General features: G+C 36.6%; 1 protein-coding gene across 3 annotated transcripts in view; it reads right to left on the reverse strand.

The window, feature by feature from the left end:
- Nlgn1 (neuroligin 1) overlaps positions 1-21,385 on the reverse strand; it is a 901,140-nt gene that overhangs the window by 746,094 nt on the left and 133,661 nt on the right. For all 3 annotated transcript variants that reach the window (XM_031376453.1, XM_031376456.1, XM_031376452.1), the window contains exon 2: positions 7,371-7,439. The gene's annotated coding sequence lies outside the window, so the exon portion shown is untranslated. The remainder of the gene's footprint in view (positions 1-7,370; positions 7,440-21,385) is intronic.

Genomic DNA, 21,385 nt, shown 5'->3' on the forward strand with positions numbered 1-21,385 from the left:
CTCTCCCTCTCCCTTTCCCCCCTCTCTCTACCCCCATCACACAGAGGTAGACAGGTATATATATGTTTCCAGTTTAGTGTTCTTATGGGATTACTATCTGTTTCATGTACCTCTTCTTGGACCTTTTACTTTCTATTTGTCTTGTCGTATTCTATATATTAGTTGTTTTATCTTATTATGTTATTGACTATGGGTAATAGTAAAATAGAAGCAAGAACCCTCAAGAGAAGGCCACTGAACAAGTCCAAATGAGGAATTCTCAGACATGAGTGCAAAAGTAATACAGATGACAGGAAGGGACCGATTTGCAAATGCAAGACAGGATTCTAGACGTTTCTTCCTTATATGAGGGTATTAGAAAAGAAATGACTGACTTCAAATTCTTTGATCTCGTAAAAGAACATTTTCATATATCCTAAGATGTTGATAAAATGTTAAGAGAAAGCAGATAAAATCAGATCAGCTGAATGTGCATCTGCAGAAAGGCTGGAATTTTCCAGTGAGATAACCTTTTTCACTTCCAATCTTTGCATCAACCAGTCCTTCTGCTACTTCTCTTTGTGGTGGATACATTTAATTTTTTCTTTGGGTTCTAGATAGAGTTATTGATATTTAATACTCTCAACTTTTCTAACATGTATTTGTCAATTCCAAATTTCTTGTGGGAGATTTGTCAGTAGGATGAGATAGCTCTGAAAAGGATCATTGACCTTTACCAACTAGAAAGCTCATTCACATAAAAAAATTTAGGGTAATCAGTAAATGATGATCCTGATGGTAGATCAAGCATGACCTCCTATAGCGGTGAACTGTATAAACTCTGTGAATTACAAGGTGCTGTGTAGAAAAAACCTTTAGAGGTTGAACTAAGCCCACATCCAGCATTCTCCATGGCAAACACACACACACACACACACACACACAAATGCACGCATGCACGCATGCACACACACACACACACACACACACACACACACACACACACAGGTCCTACCCCTACAAATTGTTTGTGACTGAATCAGCTGAACCTGCCTCTCCTTACTTGGACATCCCGATCAATAGCTTTTGTTTCCTACTAAAGATTATGCAGGCAACTTTAAATAAACTTAGAGGATAAAAAAGGGGAAAAACCAAGAAACCCATGTACTCTGTTTTGTCATGGTCTAATTTCTCCAGTAACTTTGTCATACACTTAAAAGCAAATAAAATCATGCCATTTTAACATACTTTCTACAATTTTCCATAACTTTGGTAGATAACATTCTGTTCTCTGTTCAGTAATGTGGGTACTTTATCTGTCCTACTAGATAGTATGTACTTTATAGCTAGAGATAATATCCTTGGAAATTCTTTATTCTTTACAGTGTCATATTTAATGCTGTTTCTATAGGCTATTGTAAACTTTAAAAATCCACTTGATTAAAACAGTAACAAACACATATTTATTTAGAAAAGTACTGCTTATTTTACAGAGAAAGGTATTCACCTAGCATTTACATTTATTAATAAATAATGTTTGTACTAAAAGAAAACACTTGTCATACTATTTGAGCATTGTGACCTATATTGAGAAAAGTCTAGACTTCTTTTTGATATAAGTTTTAAAATGAAAGAAAAATCAAACTGACAAATATATTCTTCATCATCCTTTGAAGATGACATTGCTTTAAGAGACTATAAATTAGTATTCTTTATTTTACTTCAATCTCAAAAATGTATTTTTTGGAGTGACTATAAATACATTTAAGATTCTATAAATGTAATATAGTTATTCTTGAGCCATTTCACTACTTGCAATTTCTGTCCACTTTTACACACTGAGTGCATTCAAGTCACTAAAGCTTGCTGCAAATTTTACAAGTCTCTGCAATTTTAATTTAATGCAAATGTAAATGCCTACAGAAAACTGCCACTAACCTAAATTTAATGACCATTTGAAGGTACAACTTTTTTTTTAACAAACCCAACTTTTTGTTAATTACTTTAACAAAGCTTAGTTAATCGATTTAACCTCGATAGTTTCATTTCAGTTCCTCAGCAATTATTCCTGGATCCTTTCTTGCCTATTTTTTTGCTTCTCTCTCTTAACTTCCCTTTTCTTTGCAAGACTTCTTGTTAAATTTTCTTATTTTGAGTCTGCATTTCTAGCCCTAGAAATGTAATAATACTCAGATTTACCTGGAAGACCCCAAGGAAACAGGATCTTCTACATGTACAGAGATGATGAACTTACAGTCTGTGACCCCAGGCTAAAGACATGCCTAACACAGGCAGGGTCCCAGCACTGTGAAGGGAAAGTAGGCACAAAGTTCCACCTAGAACCAAGGAGCTACTTGAAATGTGTACCTGCTGGAAGAGAGAAGATCAGTGGCATGTGACCCTGGTTCTAGCATCCACACTCTAGGGCAAGACTTACGCTTGTTGTGATTGGCCAACACAAAAACAAACTCCAGCTCTTTGCCTGCTTTGTTTGTTTGTTTCCTTTCGTTGTTTTAGGTTTGGTTTGATTTGGTTTTGAGCGAGAAAAAGAAGATGAAGTTTGGTGGGTAAGGAGAGAGGAATCTCTGGGGATAACCGGGGATGGGAAAGAATACGATCAAAATATATTGTATGACAAATTTGAAAAGTTAAAACCTAAAAAGGGAATAGCCTAGACAAAGTGATGTCCTCACTGAAATCGAATGGGAATCGATGTTGTCTCCATTCATAACCATTCTGTTCACGAAAGCACGCGAACTGCCATAGTATTCAGTGCAGTTAATGAAGCAAAGTAGAGTGTCAACAGCCTCAATGAGAGAAACTATAGGAAAATGCAAGCACTTAACTGTTGAGCCCTGAGTGTAGTCTTGCATAGTCTGAGTTCAGTGTTCATGCTGGGTGTGGGTACAGAACAAGATACTGATAAGCACCGGTAGCTCTTGGGTGGGTCTAAAAAAAACACCAACGTATTAACAAAGAAGGTATGGTCAATACATCCTGGGTTTGTTTTCTTTGCTTTACCTTCTTGTCCTTTCTTTTCCTCTCAGAAAGCAGCAGAAGAAAAGAAGGTAGGCTCTAGATCAACAACACGGTGCATACAAGGTAGAGTAAAATCATTTTAGATATTGAGAAGGCAAAAAAAAAATGTGTTCATGTTCTAAGAAAATGCAGCCAATTGAAAAGACCCACAAGTGATCCAGGTTATTCTCAGCAACAACAGCTGTGGTCACTCTATAAAAATATAAGGAGAAATGGGTAAAAATGGGTGAAAGATGGCAGAGATGAAGCGTGTGTTGAAAGAGAAATAGAAACAACAAAAAAGAAAGACATTTGAAACTCAGTTCAGTAGTTGCACTGCAAGGAATACTCTGCAAAGGAATCAATAATTGGGAGAGAGATTAGCAGCTATTATCTGGAATGAAGCAAGGTAAATGATTGTGACTGTAGAAAGATAGATAAGAAGTTAGGTAGGTAGATGTATGTATGTATGAATGGACAAATGAATGATAAACAGACAGACAGAAGAATGGTAAATAGGTTTACATAGACACATATATAGTATATAATAATACACACATATATTTGTGTATATATGTATATATACATATATGTATATAATAATACACATATATATAATATATGTATATACACACATATATATGTACATATATTATTATATACATATATGTGTATATATACATAGATAATAGGGATACAGAGAGCTTTATGTTGTTTAGGTGATAGATACATATATAATATACATATATAATATAAAGATAAATAGAAAATGGATGGATGATTGATAGTGAATAAAAGATAGGTGTTATATGATAGATAACAGAGATGACTAGATAGATGTTAGGTCAATAAGTTAGGATAGTCAATATATGATAAACAAATGATAGGGGAGATTTAGGTAGATAATATATAGGGGATATATAGCTATCTACATCTTTTTTTTTTTGATACATGATAGCTACATAGGTGGGAGGGAAGAGAAAAGATCCTGCTCGGTGGGATGATGGCATGGAAGCACCTTGAAAGAACAGAGAAGCTACACCGAGGGGAGTCTGGAAACAAATGAGGACATGAACAAATGTTTTCCAACTTAATGGAATACATTCACTTGAAGAAGGTCAACAATACCCAAAACACATTGTTATGAAGTATAGAATGGTTGAAGTGGTGAAAAGCCATGGTAAGTGAAGGGAAAGTGGCAACTCCATTAGGAAAACAACTAAGGCATCCCAGGCATCACTTTAACACAAGAGATGCAGCCAGGTGACGGTCAAGCTGTATCTCTCGGGGTTAGGAAGGGATAACGCAATATCTATTAGCCTGAAATCCTGTAATCCTGGCCAAACTATTTTAATATTTTAAAAAATAAAGCCATGTTGATATAAAGGAGTGTCAAAGTAATTTGATAGTAGCAAACATAAACTGCAGAGTGCCAAAATCCTTCAGACAGTTCTGGTGACAAAAATTGAGAGCGACAGTACCCGAATGGGTTAAACCACCACTAACTAAAGTTATCATAGCAACGTTTCACATAATTTGTTGCAAAAATGGGGCATAGGGTGCAATATGAAGATAAGGTGGTCGGGAATTATATACGACATGAAAAAGTATTAATCAACAAAAGAATAAGATAAATTAATAACTCATATTTCATCTTCTACAGCAACACCTAAGTGCATAGATAAGTAGTTCTGTGAGGCTGACAGAAGACAGAAAGTGGAAAACTAAGATATGTGACATTTCTTTGACGGTTGCAGAGAAAAGATGAGCAGAAGAATGAAGTTCACACAGGAAAAAGGGGAAGCATATTCTACACTATCTTATAATATTTGTATTAAATATAAGTGGACTAAATAATTCAGACTAGATTACAAAATGATCTGAAAGCTCAGATGAAGCATGTGATGTGTGCCACAGATCCCTTAAGTAGAAATAAATAGATAGATAGATAGATAGATAGATAGATAGATAGATAGATAGATAGACAGAAATATATATACATGTGTGTATGTGTGTGTGTGTATGTAAAACAATACTAATTACATAATAATAGGTCATAAACCTAAAACCAAATGGAGGGACATAAGGGAAGTTTCAGGAGGAGAGGGAGTGGTGGAAATAATATAAATGTAGTAGTTATCAATATAATACTTAGTAATGAAATTCTCAAAATAATAAAAATTAAATAAAAAATTAAAACTATAGGTACATATGGAACATTACCAAGAAACAAAACAAGTTTCAAAATAATAAATATTAAGGTCATAAAGTTTTTTCTAATTAAAAAGAACTTAGAAGTCAAGATCAAAAATATTACTTAAACTCCACATATGAGAAAATTAAACTATTCTCCAAAAGCTTGCTGCTCAAATAAGAAATCATTCCACAACATCAAAAGTAGTTTTAATGAAGTAATAATAAAAGAATAAAATAAGAAAACTTATTATATTCTTTTAAAACTGGACTTCAAGAGAAACTCCTAGCTGTTGATCAATGACTTAGCAAAACAAGAGGGAATCAAGAGAAATATCACATTTAAAGAAAGGAAGCAAAAAATACAGAGAAGCACTGGTGAGAAACACAAGGGAAGAGTAGGCAAGACAGAAGGCAATAAGGAGTGAGCAATTCCATGAGTAAAACAGAAAGGAAAAATGAACTGTCAAGTAATAAAAGAAAATACGTAATCATTATGAATAAATGTGAACAGATATAGAAAAAAAATTGTTTGCAAAATGAGTAAAATAATAATTATTATGAAGACGAGAAAGAGCATAGCTTATTGCAGCCAACAAATACATCCATCTGTACATGGAAAATATCTAATTAATAAAGATTATCAAATTAAAAACTATGGAGCTAAACTTTTAGAAATAATTTATTATAAACAGTTGGATAACAAAATTATAGAAGTAGCTCAATTGATATAGAAGGATAGTTTCAGAGTCATCTGTATTTTGGTAATTTTTAAAATATATCTCAGCCAAGAAATGATAGCAAGTGATTCCATTAGTTTACAATCATGCTATATTCAAATACAGATATATGCACACACGTACACACACACACACACACACACACACACACACACAAATATATATTTAAAGAGATAATTAACTGAAGAAGACATTCAATTAGTACACAAAATTTATGTTCAATGTTTGCAGTTACTAAGAAACTTTCACTGAAATCCCACTTCTCACCATATAGGGGACCTAAAATCAAAAGAACTGAAAATACCAAATGCTTACAAGAATATACAGTAATGGCCCCTCTCAAGCTGTGCTTGAGGATATGTTGTTTGATTATTTAAAAGCAAAAGCAGTTTTAAAAACTTTTATAATACTATAGCTACCCCAAGAAGCAGAGAATTCCATTCCTTGACACTGACAAAAGATAAATTAACATTTCACTTAAGCTTTATTACTAGAAATAAAAAAAAAACAAAAAACTAAAAAGTTAACTGTCCACCATTAAGGAAACTGATATATTGTGAAATACTGCTTATCAATGGAAAGGAGTCACCTGCTTATAAACACAACTGGATAAACCTTTCAGACACAAAGAAACCAAATGCAATTCACTAGCAGGAAGTTTAAGAAAAAGCAAGATCCTGTCACGTGCGAAATAAATCAGAATGGATTCCTGGGTTGCATAAGTCACAGAGATCCACTGATTCTGGAACCTACAACCAGAAGTCTGTTCAAATGAGTACTGGAAATGCCCCAAACTAGAAATGATGGAAGTATGGAATAGTGCATCACATGGCGCTCCCATGTACTAGACCCTACACTGTTATTCTTTATCCTGACAACAGTCATTACATCTCCGTTTGTGATTCAGTATGAAAACGCAGTATTGCTATGCGTGCCAAGCAATATGGCAACATTGTATGCACCTACAACCCCAGTGTCCCAGAGCAGAGATAGGAGGATCAGGAAATCCACTGTCTCTCTTAACTACATTAGTCACCCTGAGCTACATGAGACTCTGTCTCAAAAATGAACAACACATACTTGCTTTCATGTACACACAAACATGCACAGATGCACACTCTCACACACACACAAGCACATGACCCAGAAACATCAAAAAAAAAAAAAAACACTCATGAAATGGTTACATCTATTCCTTGAATTCCTCTTCATTATCAGCATATGGAGTTAAGAATAGCTCATTAAACTGTTTAGAAGTATTATCAGACTGAGGCTTTCAAAAACAGCATAGTTTTTGAGAACAAGTTGATAATCTTTTATTTAAAAATAAACTTATCTGCCAGTTCTCATAGGACAGCCATTAAATCGATCATTATTACAAAAATAATACAAAGCAAATTTTAAAAATTCTAACCAATGGTGGGATCTCAATGTACTCACCCTGAATTTACTCAGCACCTTTCTCTCTTGTGCATGCATTCCCAGGGCAATACAGTCTTTTTGTCATTTCTGAGGAAAAAGAAGATGATAAAAATCAGTGCCTGATGGGTTATCAGCCAGCAGAGGGCTCAACAAGTGTATTTTTAAATCCAAAGGAAAGAACTCAGAACACCTCCTTGCACTGGTTTGGTTGAACATGTAATTTGCCCCTTAAATCCACACAGGATGTGGAATCACCGTCCTTAGTGGTTAACCACAGCGCTGCTTTTGCCAATCAGACAGTTCTGTTTCACTTGTCACAGACACCCAACTGGCAACAGGAATGTGTTACTCACAATGGGCAGCACTCGAGCTCCTTTCATTCTCTAAGCAAGGTCAGTCCAGACATCTTTTTTTAAAAAGCTTCCAAAGTTACCCTGAGAGATAAGTGGGTAGCCTGGTTTGTAGAAGAGAAAGAATTGGGTAAAGTTTATGAGGAAATGCTCAACTGGCTGTCCTGAACAATTTTCTTTCCTTATCAATTTCACGTGTCACACTGACTCTAGTCCTACACAAAGCCAACTATTTCCTCACTAAGTGAACAACCCTTCGTGTATTTAAACTTATTTTTGTCATTGCTTGGGACCTTTGTAAACAATCTAAATTTCGTCTCGCATATATCTTCACACACTTTCTTCTTCTCTAGAGTTATCTCAGTGGACAAGCTAAGCTAAGTGTGTTGGTCCTGTTCCTTTGGAATTTCTATTTTCAAAGAAAATTAGACAAACATTGCAAACTTAGAGACCTAAGGGTTCCCTAAAGCAGAAACAAACTTTGATCTAATCTAACACCTTCTAAACTTGATGTGCACTGGATTATCTGGAAATCTTTGTAAAAGGCAGTACTTGACTCAATAGTTCTGTGGCAGTGACTGAAAGTCTGCATGTGTGAATGGTGTTGTGACTGGTCCCAGGGCCACATTTCCATGAATATACCGCCAGTAGATTTACTAATACATAACACTTAAGTTACAAACACAGTAATATTTCTAGACACCATTGTTTATATATAAACATATAAATAAAGTAATACATTTAAGTGCAAGTATAAAAAACGACACCATTAATGTCATTTGTAGAAAATCTTAGAGATGTTTGCAGAAGCTCAATACTAATAGGTATTATCAAACACATAGGTGCTTCACACTAGAGAAATTACTCTCTTCAGTTATTTTGATTTATTTAGAAAATGATCGTTTTTCAAAACCTCCGCTATAATTAAAGCTACCATGACTTCTTTCGACCTCATACCTATTAATTAGGAATTGGATTTCCATAAGCTGACTTTCTCTCCTCCCTAGTGGCAAGCTTTCACTATTTCCATCAGAAAGACCTTTGCATATTTCTATGAGGGTGAAAATGAATTCCTTCTCAGGGGACTGAACACATACTGCAGAAAGGTTCTCCCGTTCACAGTTTCCGACATCTACAGTGAGTCCATTTTAACACACAAGAAGCAATTTTCTCTTCACTGAGGAAAGGGCCTACCATTTTTTAACAGTTGTCATCTTGTCTCTGCCTCCCGAGAGCATTCTTCATCACTATGGACACGTACCATGCATTGAATTTAATTCTTTACTGCTTACTAATAGATGTCTTTGAAGAGTTGTTTAAGAACAACAAAGATAAGAATAAACAATGCTGTTATATGTGAATTCTGCTATTGTTCACATAGAATTATAAAAAATTGGATTATAATTACTGTGATGATATAGGTATTAAAATGGAATTTCATGGATATTCTGTAGTCATGTGGAGGTCTGCAGACTCAGGGGTCAAGATCATAGTGTAAATGTGCCTGTCTTTAAGAATAGACTCACAGACTAAAACTGCAATTGCTGAATTCTAGAAAAGTAAGATGTATTAATAGGTTAAAGAGCAAAGACATGAAATGTGTCTAAAATTCCAGTGTTTATAATATGATAGTTATAGTAGATAATTTGTACTTGCTAAGAATATTGTATTTTACAGTGAATGTACATTAGAGAAAGTTTGGGTGTTTCTATTGAATAATCTAAAAAAATTAAAGTAAACTAAAAAAAGAAGAGTTCCTTTTAACATACAAAGTGTTCCTCTTTAAAATTTATTTAATATACTCTTTTAAAGGTTTTTATCACACTATACCCAGAATACAGATAAGAATACAAAAGAATTATTTTTAAATGTGGTGTATACCTAGCCTTTCTCAGATCAGAAAGAAACTTCTGTAAGATGCAATATTTTTAAAAACACAAAACAAACACGGCAGCTTTAAAGCTATTTAAGGCTCACATATTAACCAGATGGCAGACAGCTTGGAAACACGAGTCCTCAACCCAGACCCTAGCAATGCTGAAAGCCTCTCAAACGAACGGAAACTAGTGGTTTGGGGCCCAGCTTTGTTGGCTGTTTTCCTAATTATTTTTTTGTCTCTCCTTGTTTTGTTTTTAATTTTTTTATTAGATATTTTCTTTATTTACATGTCATATGATATCTCTTTTCCCAGTTTCCCCTCTGAAGAAAATTAAAAAATAAAATAAAATAAAAAACAAACAAAAACCAACCAACCAAACAAACAAACAAAAAACCCCTGTTCCCTCCCCCCTTGCCCTGCTAACCAACCCAAATTCTCCTGCTTCCTGGCCTGGCATTCCCCTACACTGGGGCATAGAACCTTCACAGGGCGAAGGCCCTCTCCTCCCATTGATGACTGACTTGGCCATCCTCTGCTATACATATGCTGCTGGAGCCATGAGTCCCACCATGTGTACTCTTTGGTTGGAGTTTTAGTCCCTGAGAGATCTGAGGGTACTAGTTAGTTCATATTGTTGTTCATCCTAAGGGACTGCAAACCCTTCAGCTCCTTGGGTCCTTTAGCTCCTTCATTGGGGACCCTGTACTCAGTCCAATGGTTGGCTGTGAGCCTCTACTTCAATATTAGTTAGGTACTAGCAGAGCCTCTCACGAGACAGCTCTATCAGGCTCCTCTCAGCCAGCACTTGCTGGCATCCACTATAGTGTCTGGATTTGATGACTGAATATCAGAAGGATTCCCAGGTGGAGCAGTCACTGGATTGTCCTTCCTTCAGTCTCTGCTCCATAGTTAGTCTGTACAACTCTCTTCCATGGGTGTTTTGTTCCCCCTTTTAAGAAAGAATGAAGTATCCACACTTTAGTCTTCCTTCTTCTTGAGTTTCTTGTGGTATGTGGATTGTACTTTGTGTATTCCGATCTTCTGGGCTAATATCCACTTATCAGAGTGTGCATAACATGTGTGTTCTTTTGTGGTTGGGTTACCTCAGTCAGGATGATATTCTCCAGATCCATCCATTTCCCTAAGAATTTCATAAATTCATTGTTTTTAATAGCTGAGTAGTACTCCATTGTGTAGATGTACCACAATTTCTGAATCCATTCCTCTGTTGAGGGACATATGGGTTGTTTCCAGTTTTTGGCTATTATAAATAAGGCTGCTATGAACATGGTGGAGCATGTGTCCTTATTACATGTTAGAGCATCTTCTGGGTATATGCTCAGGAGTGGTATTTGAGGAAGAAGACGTTTTCACTCAAACTCTGAAAAGTATATCATTTATCAACATCAGTTCTCTGATTTCAGCAGGGAAACTCTACCTTCTCATTTTTGTACTTTTTTTGTTCCTGCATCATCTCTGACTTAAAAGCTGAGAAAGTTTAAGTGAGGGTTAGATAGCAAGGAGTAAGGAAAGGGGAGAGAAACTTTGCAACAAGATGCAAAAAAGATGGTAACAAGAGCCAGGGAGAAATCTGATTAGAGTTATAAAATATTTAAGATAAGGAAACACAAAATGCCTTAAACATAAGAAGAAAGTTTGAAATGACAATTTAAATGAAAATGGCCCATTCTGTGACACAGAGGACAAGTGAGTAAACACTGTGTCAGAAGCTGTCAGTGTCCGAGATGTTCCAGGTAGTATGCTAAGTCATTTCCTCTTGAAGCCACTGGTCTATAGGAATGTCTGTCAGTAACATTGAGGCCACTAAGTAGATGGTCAACGGTCTCCAACAGACATCGCATTGCACAGCCTTCGTTCCCACCCTTCCAGCTCTTAGGTTCCTATGGCCTCTATTTCTAGATGTTCCAGAGCCTTCTTGAGGCTCTGGAGTGGAAGTCACTTGAGAGTAGAGTGGGCCGGGTGCTCGGAGTCACTTATTCTAAGCACTTTTACCACATGGGTCACTGTACTTAACAACTGCAAAACGATACAAGATAAAATAAAATAAAGTAAAATAAAATAAATCTTTGCTGACCATGGCTGAGAGTTGAAGGGGTAAATGGGGTGTGAATATGATCATAAAGCATTTTTCATGTATTAGATTATCTGAGAATAAATAAAATAGTTTTAAAATTCATCGCAGGTTACAAATGTGGCTCATAAGCTGTGGTGGCCTCAGTGAGTGATGTGTTTCCAGTAATTTTAAGTCATACGTTTAAAATCAAAAGGATACATGATGGCTCCTGGGACACTGGCAAGCTTTGTGGTGGTATTTGAGTATATTAGAAGGAGTGTAATATAAATATCTAACAAATCTTAAAGATGGTGTCTAATTCCTCTCTGTGAAAAGGAATGGAAAGTATAATAAGATCAGAGGATTCCTCCTTGATGCAATGCATGTCTGCTGAAATACACGAAAACACGCCTTCCACGGCGTCTCACGGAAGAGGGTCTGTAGCTGGTTTTTGTTCCAAATGTCTCCATTGATTTAAACCAGTTTCCCCAGCTGAGAGAAGTTCAGTTGAGACATTAAAAGTCTTATCCTGCGTGAACAATCACTGGGATTAGTGACACCTCTTCATCCTTCACAGCCTCACTCAGTTGATGTGGACCTTCATGATCTCCAATCACTTTCTGTGTTTTGAAAACTGCCATCTCCCAGCAAACTTTGGAGCTCATCGCTGAGGTGGAAGATATAGGTTATGTCACCAGCAGTGTCCCACTGGGAAAGGTGAGCTTTTAGGAGAGACTCGGTGACTCATGTCTATAAAAGACTGAGTAAGGTTGATGACTTGCAGACGGGAGAAATCCACAATAGTGCACAGAGGGCAGAATTGCCCTCTAAGTACTAAGCATTTGTGTTGTCAGACAACTAAATCCAGTGTAGAAATACAGATGATTTCTTCCACTCGTAATTTATGTATATAATGAATTGGTTAAACCCGTTAGGCCACAGGTTTTACATGATTTAGCATCCCATTTATAAATAAGTTAATCTAATAAAAGAGAGGAACTATTACCTTCACTGAAATAAGAGATGAATTTTAGTGTAAAAAGAGCGGTTACTTTATTTTATTGGCACAGCAGTATTGGCCAATAAACAGGAAAAAAAATCTGCATGCCAGAAGTGGATGCATACTAAATTTCATCTACAAGGTGAAATATGTATGCAGCCATTGTGATAATCAATATTTGAACTGTTTTCTTCTTTTTTTTTCTTCTGAAGAATATTTATAAGTCATAAGTGTGTTGTGGTAATAATGCCCAGCCAAGAGTCTTTCATTTACTTGGACATTAGATAAAAATGAGTGAAGGGGAAATTTCAATACTCATTTTTAAAACATGGTTTATCTGGATTTGCCCTCTAGTTCCACGAAAGGGGAACAGTTACAGATGATTTCAATCCATAATAATAGCAAATATATTTGCAGATTCACTCATAAAATGTGCTGCCTTTTATGTCCGAGAAAGTCAGAGTTAGTGGTTTAAAAATGTGCCCACTGCAAAGGCATGTCTTATGATAAAGTCTCTGTAAGAACAGAAATGTAGCAGGAAGGACATAACATAGGGACGTACTTTAAACTTGTCCGTGAGTCCCACAAATCAGTGTCTTTCAAACTGTAGTGTATGTCCAGTTCTCTGCATGTGAATAGGTTGTGAGCAGTTATTTTTTTTAAATAGCAGAATTTATAAAAGAGGAGAATTGAATATATTGAGGGGCACCGCACACAGTCAAACAAGCCTTGAATAACAACATCTCTGTTGCATATCATATGCTAAAGCACATGTGCACACATGTGCAAACTCCTAAACACACGCACAAACACACACCTCCACATGCCTGTATATCTAAGATCCTGATATAAAATTCATATATTGCTTCTATGAGCCTTGGTGCAAAAATAGAAAACTTGTTTCACTAATATCACTAATAAAGTCTAGTCTTTATCATCAAACTAAAAGAAGATACTGTGTGTTCCCTTAGAAATTTGTCTTAAAACTCATGAATTCCCTTCCTTCTTACTGGTGGATTGCATCACCCCTGTGGACACTAGAGAATGTCACATCAAACAGCTATTCCTAGAAAGAAAGGTTTGGGAGCTGGCGTTGTGTGGCATGCCTAGTTACCAAGCAGCTTCCAGTTTCCTCTAGCTTTCTCATATTTTCTCCTTCACTTTGTAGGTGTATGTGTCTGTGTGTGTGTGTGTGTGTGTGTGTGTTTGTATAAGTTGTAGGCACATATATGTAGTTGCAGAAGTTTAAGCACATGTATTTGGATAACAATACACATGCATATGTACATGAAGACTAGAGCTTGGCATCCAGTCTTTAATAATTTACCCTTGGAGGCAGGAACTGTAGCTGAAGATGGGTCTCACTGAGAAGTTCCAAGGCTCACACAATCCTGTCTCATCCCCCACTGTGAAGTTATAGATGTGCATGGCTTTTTAATGTGGGTACTGGGAATCCAACCTCAAGTCCTCATGCAGTAAAGCATGCTCTTCAGCAGTGGAGGTGCTCTCCTCTGTGATTTATTTTCATTATATTAAACCATGCAACACCTCAAACATTTGGTTAATAGGTAAAAAGCATTGCAGAGTTTTATTACACATATTTCTTTGTAGTTTACATAGTTAGCTGTTTTCAAAAGGTCGGTTTTACAAAGCAGGAGACATTTACAATATCTACTTAAAAGTCAGTAGATTAAGGGAGTGGAGAGATTGCATTTTGGACTGAGCCCAGGGACCTGGATTGCATCCCCATAGGAAGAACAACATAACTAACCGGACTACCCAGATCTCCAAGAGACTAAACCACCAACCAAGGAGTACACATGGAGGGACCCATGACCCCAGAAATATGTGTAGCAGAGGCTGACCTTATCTGACATCAATGGAAGGAGATTAGTCCTTGGTCCTGTGGAGGCGTGATGCCCCAGCAGTGAGGTGGGAGTGGGTAAATGGGTGGAAGAGCACCCTCATAGAGGCAAATGGGAGGGAGGAGATGGGGGATGGGATGGGGGAGGTTGTGGAGAGATATCCGGGAAGGATATTACCTAATATGTAAATGAATAAAATGATTAATTTTTTAAAAAAGTAAACTAAATATTTTGCTTGCAGAGAAACTGATTTGGGACTCAGCTCTATGTTGGTTATTTTATTGCTGCCTGTAACACCATCCCCAGACCCAGGTCTATGTTGGTAATTTTATAGCTGCCTGTAACACCATCCCCAGAGGTACTGCATGCCTCTAGCTTCATGGGCATCTGTACTCACATGCACAAACACACGTAATTTTAGAAATAATAATAATAATGATGATAATTAATAATAATATAATATTTGAAAAGCAGTAATCCAAATGGTCAAGGCTAGTAAGCAATGGCTGTATGTTAAGTGTGGAGACAAAAAGAGTTCAATTTTGATGCACTTAGATTTGAGGAAAGAAAGAACATAGTTTTAAAAGTCCTTCAATGTTGGAAAAAATGGAATATGAGCAAAGAAACTGAAAATCTTACTGCGGAAGAAAATGATTGGAAAGAAGGAAGGGGGACAGCTAAACATTTCTGGGGGATAATACTCCCAGGGAAATGATCAAGGTATGTTCAAACAAGAAATCAGATGGAGCAGACTTTTATTTTAGCCTGTGCAATAGGAATCAAACTCTTTCCTGTTGGGCTGGCGCTGTAGTGAGACCACCATGAGACCCCTGTCACTTCATATAGACCCCGAGAGAGCACTAGCAACTTGCGATTCCTCATTGCCTCTGAAAGTGTCAAACACAAATCCATTGTCTGTAAGTACTTTATCCTCCTCCCAACGTCATAAAGAATACAATTCTCTAAAAGCTGACACATATGTACTGCCTGCCAGGCAGAGTACACATCTTTAGTGGCAACCTGAGGAGAAATACGTGCACAAAACCAACAAGGACGCATCCCTGTGTTTCACTCGTGATAGGGGAGGACGGATCTTAGTCTAAGATGGCATAAATTGATAATCTTGAGACAATTGTGGATCAGAAGTTGTCAAAGCATTTTTCAAACCAGAGAGACCCTTTAGGGAAACCCTGACTCAGAAGTGAGTTCATCTCTCAAAGGAGGACTGACCAGCAAGCATGTTTTGGGAGATAGTCCAGAAACTATTTCTATTTTAAAAGACAGGCACCTGTGCAACTAAGTGCCTCTTTCACAGTTCGGGCCATAATTCTGTTAAGTAAATAAAAACTGCACAACAGTGTGGGTCAGAGAGAGAGAGGGAACCCAAATGTAATGTAAATGTGGGCTGCGCTATAAAAGTTCAGTGTCTATGGCAATTGAGGCTAAGGTTCTCCAGGGTGATCTTAAGAGAAAATAGGAATTATACTCAAGAAAAATTTATATAATGGAAGTCATTTGGGGCTGATGTTTAGTAAGCAAGCGCCTCAAAGTAGTGAAGTTTCTCTAAGTCTTACAAATCCAGGGAACATTTTTAAACAGGTAGTTTCCTCTCGTATAAAAAGAAAGGTAACATTTGTTTTTATTTTACACTTTCAGTTCTATACTTACTATAATGAGTGGGGCAGGGGTGGACACAGATGGCATGAAGCCAGAAAACAACTTGCTGAAGTCAGTTCCCTTTACTTTTGTGGATTCCAGACATAGAACTCAGAACATCAGGCTTGCCAGCCAAGTCTCTTTACCCACTGTGCCAACTCACTTGCTGTATTTTATACATTTTTTTTTAATTTGGTACTCTTTGCTCTCTTTGAATGTATTATATATCTTCATTTTAACTAGCACTTACAAGAAAGGAGCACTGCTCGTTAATTACAGATGTAAGATCTTTGTTATTTTATCCTTCATTCAAGCTATAGAATATTTGTAGTCACTCATCAACTTTCAGCACAGAAGTAAAAGTTTGTATAAAGAAATGAGATTAGCCATTCTCTTAACATTTCATTGTCAGATGAAAAATAATGCATGGATTTAATGACACAATCAGCTGTTATAGCTTATCATACTTTCAGCAGAGAGAAGAGATACGGCTGATACTATAACCATCCCTTGAAGGAATTACGAATCTTAGCGATTTCATGGGATACAGATTATCTGATTTTTCTTTTACTGTAATTCATGCCATAAAAATCTCAGCTTTTGTTCAGAATTAATCTATTACTTGATCTATCTTGGTTTGTAGCAACCTCGGAAAAGGCTGGAGATGTCAGTGCCCGCATGCTTCTCTTTCAAAAGTATCATCTATCTTCCCAGCTTCATGGATGACATTACCTTCTGGTCCTTCCCAGCTTCATGGATGGCGTTACCTTCTCATCCTTCCCAGCTTCATGGATGACGTTATCTTCTCACCCTTCCCAGCTTCATGGATGACGTTACCTTCTCATCCTTCCCAGCTTCATGGATGACGTTACCTTCTCATCCTTCCCAGCTTCATGGATGGCGTTACCTTCTCACCCTTCCCAGCTTCATGAATGATGTTACCTTCTGGTCCTTCCCAGCTTCATGGATGACGTTATCTTCTCATCCTTCCCAGCTTCATGGATGACGTTACCTTCTGGTCCTTCCCAGCTTCATGGATGATGTTACCTTCTCGTCCTTCCACCTCCAATGTCTCCCCTCTTTTCGGGTCTGGGTGCCTTCCCCTTCCTCCCCATCTTCTTCTTTTTGCTCCCTGACCATCTCCCTTTGATCCTACAATTCCACACTGAATGATGCCATAAGCTTTGTGGCTTCTTTTCCTACTCACCTGCAGACATGTTTCAAATCTATATATCTAGGACAAATATTTTTAAACATATTTTTCTTATAGCCTACTGAATATTTATATTTAAATGATCCTTGGGTACGTTTTTTTATTTTTCAAATGGAGCTTTTCCTCCCTTGTTTCCCCCTTTTATCAAGTGAGATAGACACATATGACTCCATTTACAATTATTTCCTGTGTAACTTTCTTTACCCATTATGTCAAATCAGTTACTGGATCACACCACATTTTCTCTGTCTACATTGCCAAGTTCTAATATCTCACAGAAATAAATACATTCTTCTTAATAATCCTGCCTCAGTAGACTCTCTATAAAGCATTTTCCACACAGCAGCCAGAGTTTATTTCCCCAACCCCTTCTTCTCTATCACACACACACACACACACACACACACACACACACACACACACACACACCTATAACACACACTGAAATATAATCATAGTGCTCTCCCAATTGCATGAGGAATCCTATTACGTAGAATGAAGGAAATCAGTTAATTATGAGTTGGTATATTATTATTTCTTACTAACTTATTCTACTATTATCTCAGATTTTAAAACTGACCATTCAGACTGTCACTCTTATTCAATTATGCCATGTTTCTGTGTATATTTCAGAGTGTTTCATGGCTTTTCTGGATAAAACATATTTTGTTCAATTAAATGCCTGGATTATATAGCTCCCTCCTCTGTTCTTCTTTCCCTTCTCCTAGCCTCTTGTTCCTCTCTTCCTCCTCCTCCTTTTCTGCTTTGCCCCTTTCACTCTAGCTCTCACTCACAGCTGTGTCTTCTATCACTGAGTGGAACACCCAGCCCTGCATAACAGAGGTCTCTTTCATATATCAGTTAAGATATTACATTCTGACCTTCACCCACCTATGGAGTGTAGGTTTACTACCACTCATTCATGGTCACATGGAAACTACACTCAATTTTGCTTACCTCAGCCTATACTTAGACCGTTACTTGTCTCTAGTCTTTCCTGAAATTGCTTATACTCTCTAATGTGATTATCATATATTGAGATTTCTATCAATACTTAAATTTCATATATACATGAGACTAATCAAGTGTTACTCTCAAAAAATCATTGACAAATCTGTTTCAAAAACTTAACTACCAATACCTCACTGTATGCAAGATCTTCTGGTCATGACTAAGAACATGACATAATCCTAGCATCCTTGTTCTTGTCTAGTAAGACTTTCCACTTCAGCGGGCTTAGCACAGTCCTTGCAGATTTTTAGGACACTTACTCCAAGGTTGTTTCACCCAATAGACACACACATCAGTCACACCAGAGTTTTGTATGTCACTCTGAAATGGCAGAACGGTGCTGGGATGAGTCATTATCTTGAAAATGCTGGAAGTTCTTAGTGGGTTATGCCAGGGAAGCCCAGCTTCCAAATGACAGATTTCATTAGCAGCACATCCGTTTTGCTATCTTTGTGGAAAATTATTGAGTGCTGTGCTATTAGACAAAAGTAGAAAATCAGAACATATGTCACAAAATTAGCTGGGAAATGTAAATGCAAGGTTTTTTTTCTAGGAGAAAAGTTTGGGTTCAAAGTCATATTTTTTTGACATTTTAATAAGCAAGAATGGTACATGACGCTGTCATGGAGCAGATTCAGATGCGCCATGTGTTCATTCAAGCAGAGAAGCAAAGGAGATAAAACCCTAGTAGTGAACTGTGAGCATTATTAAGTGAAGGCTGCTAATCCACCTTATGTGCACCAACAGGTTGAAGGCATGTCATGTCACCTGGATATGAGTGGTGGAAAATGTAGGGAAAATGTTCAGAATACACAAGTTACAGCTACTTAGATGAACATATACACTTTATTGTCACTGAAAATAGAAGGTTTTGCAGAAATGGGGCCAGATCTGAATAGAGCAATAATAAACACCTACAGGAACATTATATTTAAAAATAGAAGATAATTGTTTATGAATAGAATAGGCTAGGGAATGAGTAGAAAAGAGGAGACTAAATACAAGTCTTTGAAGAGAAATCCTTATCCAGTGCCACTCACAACACTGGTACCATGATAAACAAACCAAGCAAAATGGTTCTCTCAAACTCTGAAGGACAGCTCAGCCCAAGGCATTTGTGGCCCTTGATAACAGATTTATTGTCATAATAAGAAAATGAATGATTAATTCTGTCCAGAATTATAGAGCTTAAAGGGATTTTTTTATTGCCATTTTGGACTTTTAAGATTTTGTTTTTAAATAAAATCACTGTTTTCTAATTAACTCACAAATAAAAAAATCACATAGGTAGTTTAAGAAAGTCATTCAAGCATTTCCCGTGTGTGTGTGTGTGTGTGTGTGTGTGTGTGTGTGTGTGTGTGTGTGTTAAGATAGTTAAAATGTAAAACCTAAGTGGAACTCTGTAGCTTCGGAATGGTGGTGCTAAGTCTACTGATGATCACCGATGTATATAGTTAGGGCCAGTGATTTTCCTCATATCTAATTATAAAAGTAATCAATAATTAATTAACATTCTATACAACTATGTGTGGGAGATGGAGAAAAACATAAGCAAGTAGAAAATTAAACAGTAATACCAATGTATATTATGAGAAAATTTAAATTAATAATACTTTTAAAATATTTCTGCCTATATAAAACAAGAGCATTTAATGTTAAGGAACAATAACTTGTCATTAAAATAAAAGTAAAATTTAAGAAAATGTCCCCCAGAACACAAATATACTACAAAGATAAACTAAATTTAAGAAAAATATTTAATTCAGTGGTTCAGGATGAAGATCCAACACCCAATTAACCACAATCAAAGGATGAGAGAAAAAGTGGGGAAAACATATTGAAATTAGGGGAGTGATATTAATAAATATTTATGCGTGCAGGAGAGGTAAATCAGTGGTTAATAGTAGCTGGAGTTTGGCTCCAAGCACACACATGGCAGCCTGCAACCTTCTGTATCTCCAGTTCCATGGGAAGAGAAGTCCCCTTCTGATATCCATGGGCATATACAGACAAGCAAGCCCACACTCACATAAACAAATACACATATATGTATACATGTATAATCTATGCGGAAAGGAAAGAGCCAATAAAAATGAACAGTTACCTGAAAGAAAATAGTTTCTTTGTTTACATGTTTCTTGTTTTGAAAGAACAGATAAAACATTCAGCAAAATAATGAAAAAACAAAAAAAACCTCCACAGTGTGAAACACCCTTTGAAAGTGAATGACATCAGTTACAAGGATGAAATCACAAATTCTTAAAGGAAAATAAACAGCTTAACAATGAAGCAGCTGAAATCACATTTCCTTCCAGTACGCAGCACACACGAGAACAAATAGGGCAAACCCCTTCCCAGTAATGGACTATATTGCAGAAAAACATTTCTATATAAAATGAAGCAGCCATTGAGTGTAGGGCAGAAAAAAAAAAAAAGAGAGAGAGAGAGACAAGGTTAGATGACAAAGCTTTGAAAGCAAAGGGAGGTGCATGCGTCTTCCAGTTTGTCTGTCCACTTAAATGTAATTAAACTACCACTCTCAGGCCCTTAGTAGGCATATCAATCCCTTCAAAGATTGTTGGCTAAATCTTCCCTTCAAATGTCTTGAGGCACAGACCATATAGATTAGCTATTATCCTGCAAAAATAAGAAGCATATTAATAACCCCAGGTACCCTTGCCCTCATCTGCTATATTCAAACTTTTATGCATTTACATTTATATTTATCTAGGCAACATCTGAATTTCCAAACACAGTAAACAATGATTATTACAGTGATGATAGAACTAGAGGATGTTAGAACCTTCAATCAAACATAAGGATAATATTTCACCCTTTTATAAATCTAATATCCCCTGTGCTTCTAGAAGGGAAAAACACTTCAATGTCAATTTAGAAAGAACAGTATGCTTTATCCCTCCATCAAATACCTTTCCCACAGACTCAATTTTGTTTGCCTCCTAAAGCAGTCTTGGGTATATTAGG

The sequence above is a fragment of the Mastomys coucha genome, unplaced genomic scaffold (genome assembly GCF_008632895.1).
Source record: "Mastomys coucha isolate ucsf_1 unplaced genomic scaffold, UCSF_Mcou_1 pScaffold17, whole genome shotgun sequence".
In the NCBI taxonomy this organism is placed as follows: domain Eukaryota; kingdom Metazoa; phylum Chordata; class Mammalia; order Rodentia; family Muridae; genus Mastomys; species Mastomys coucha.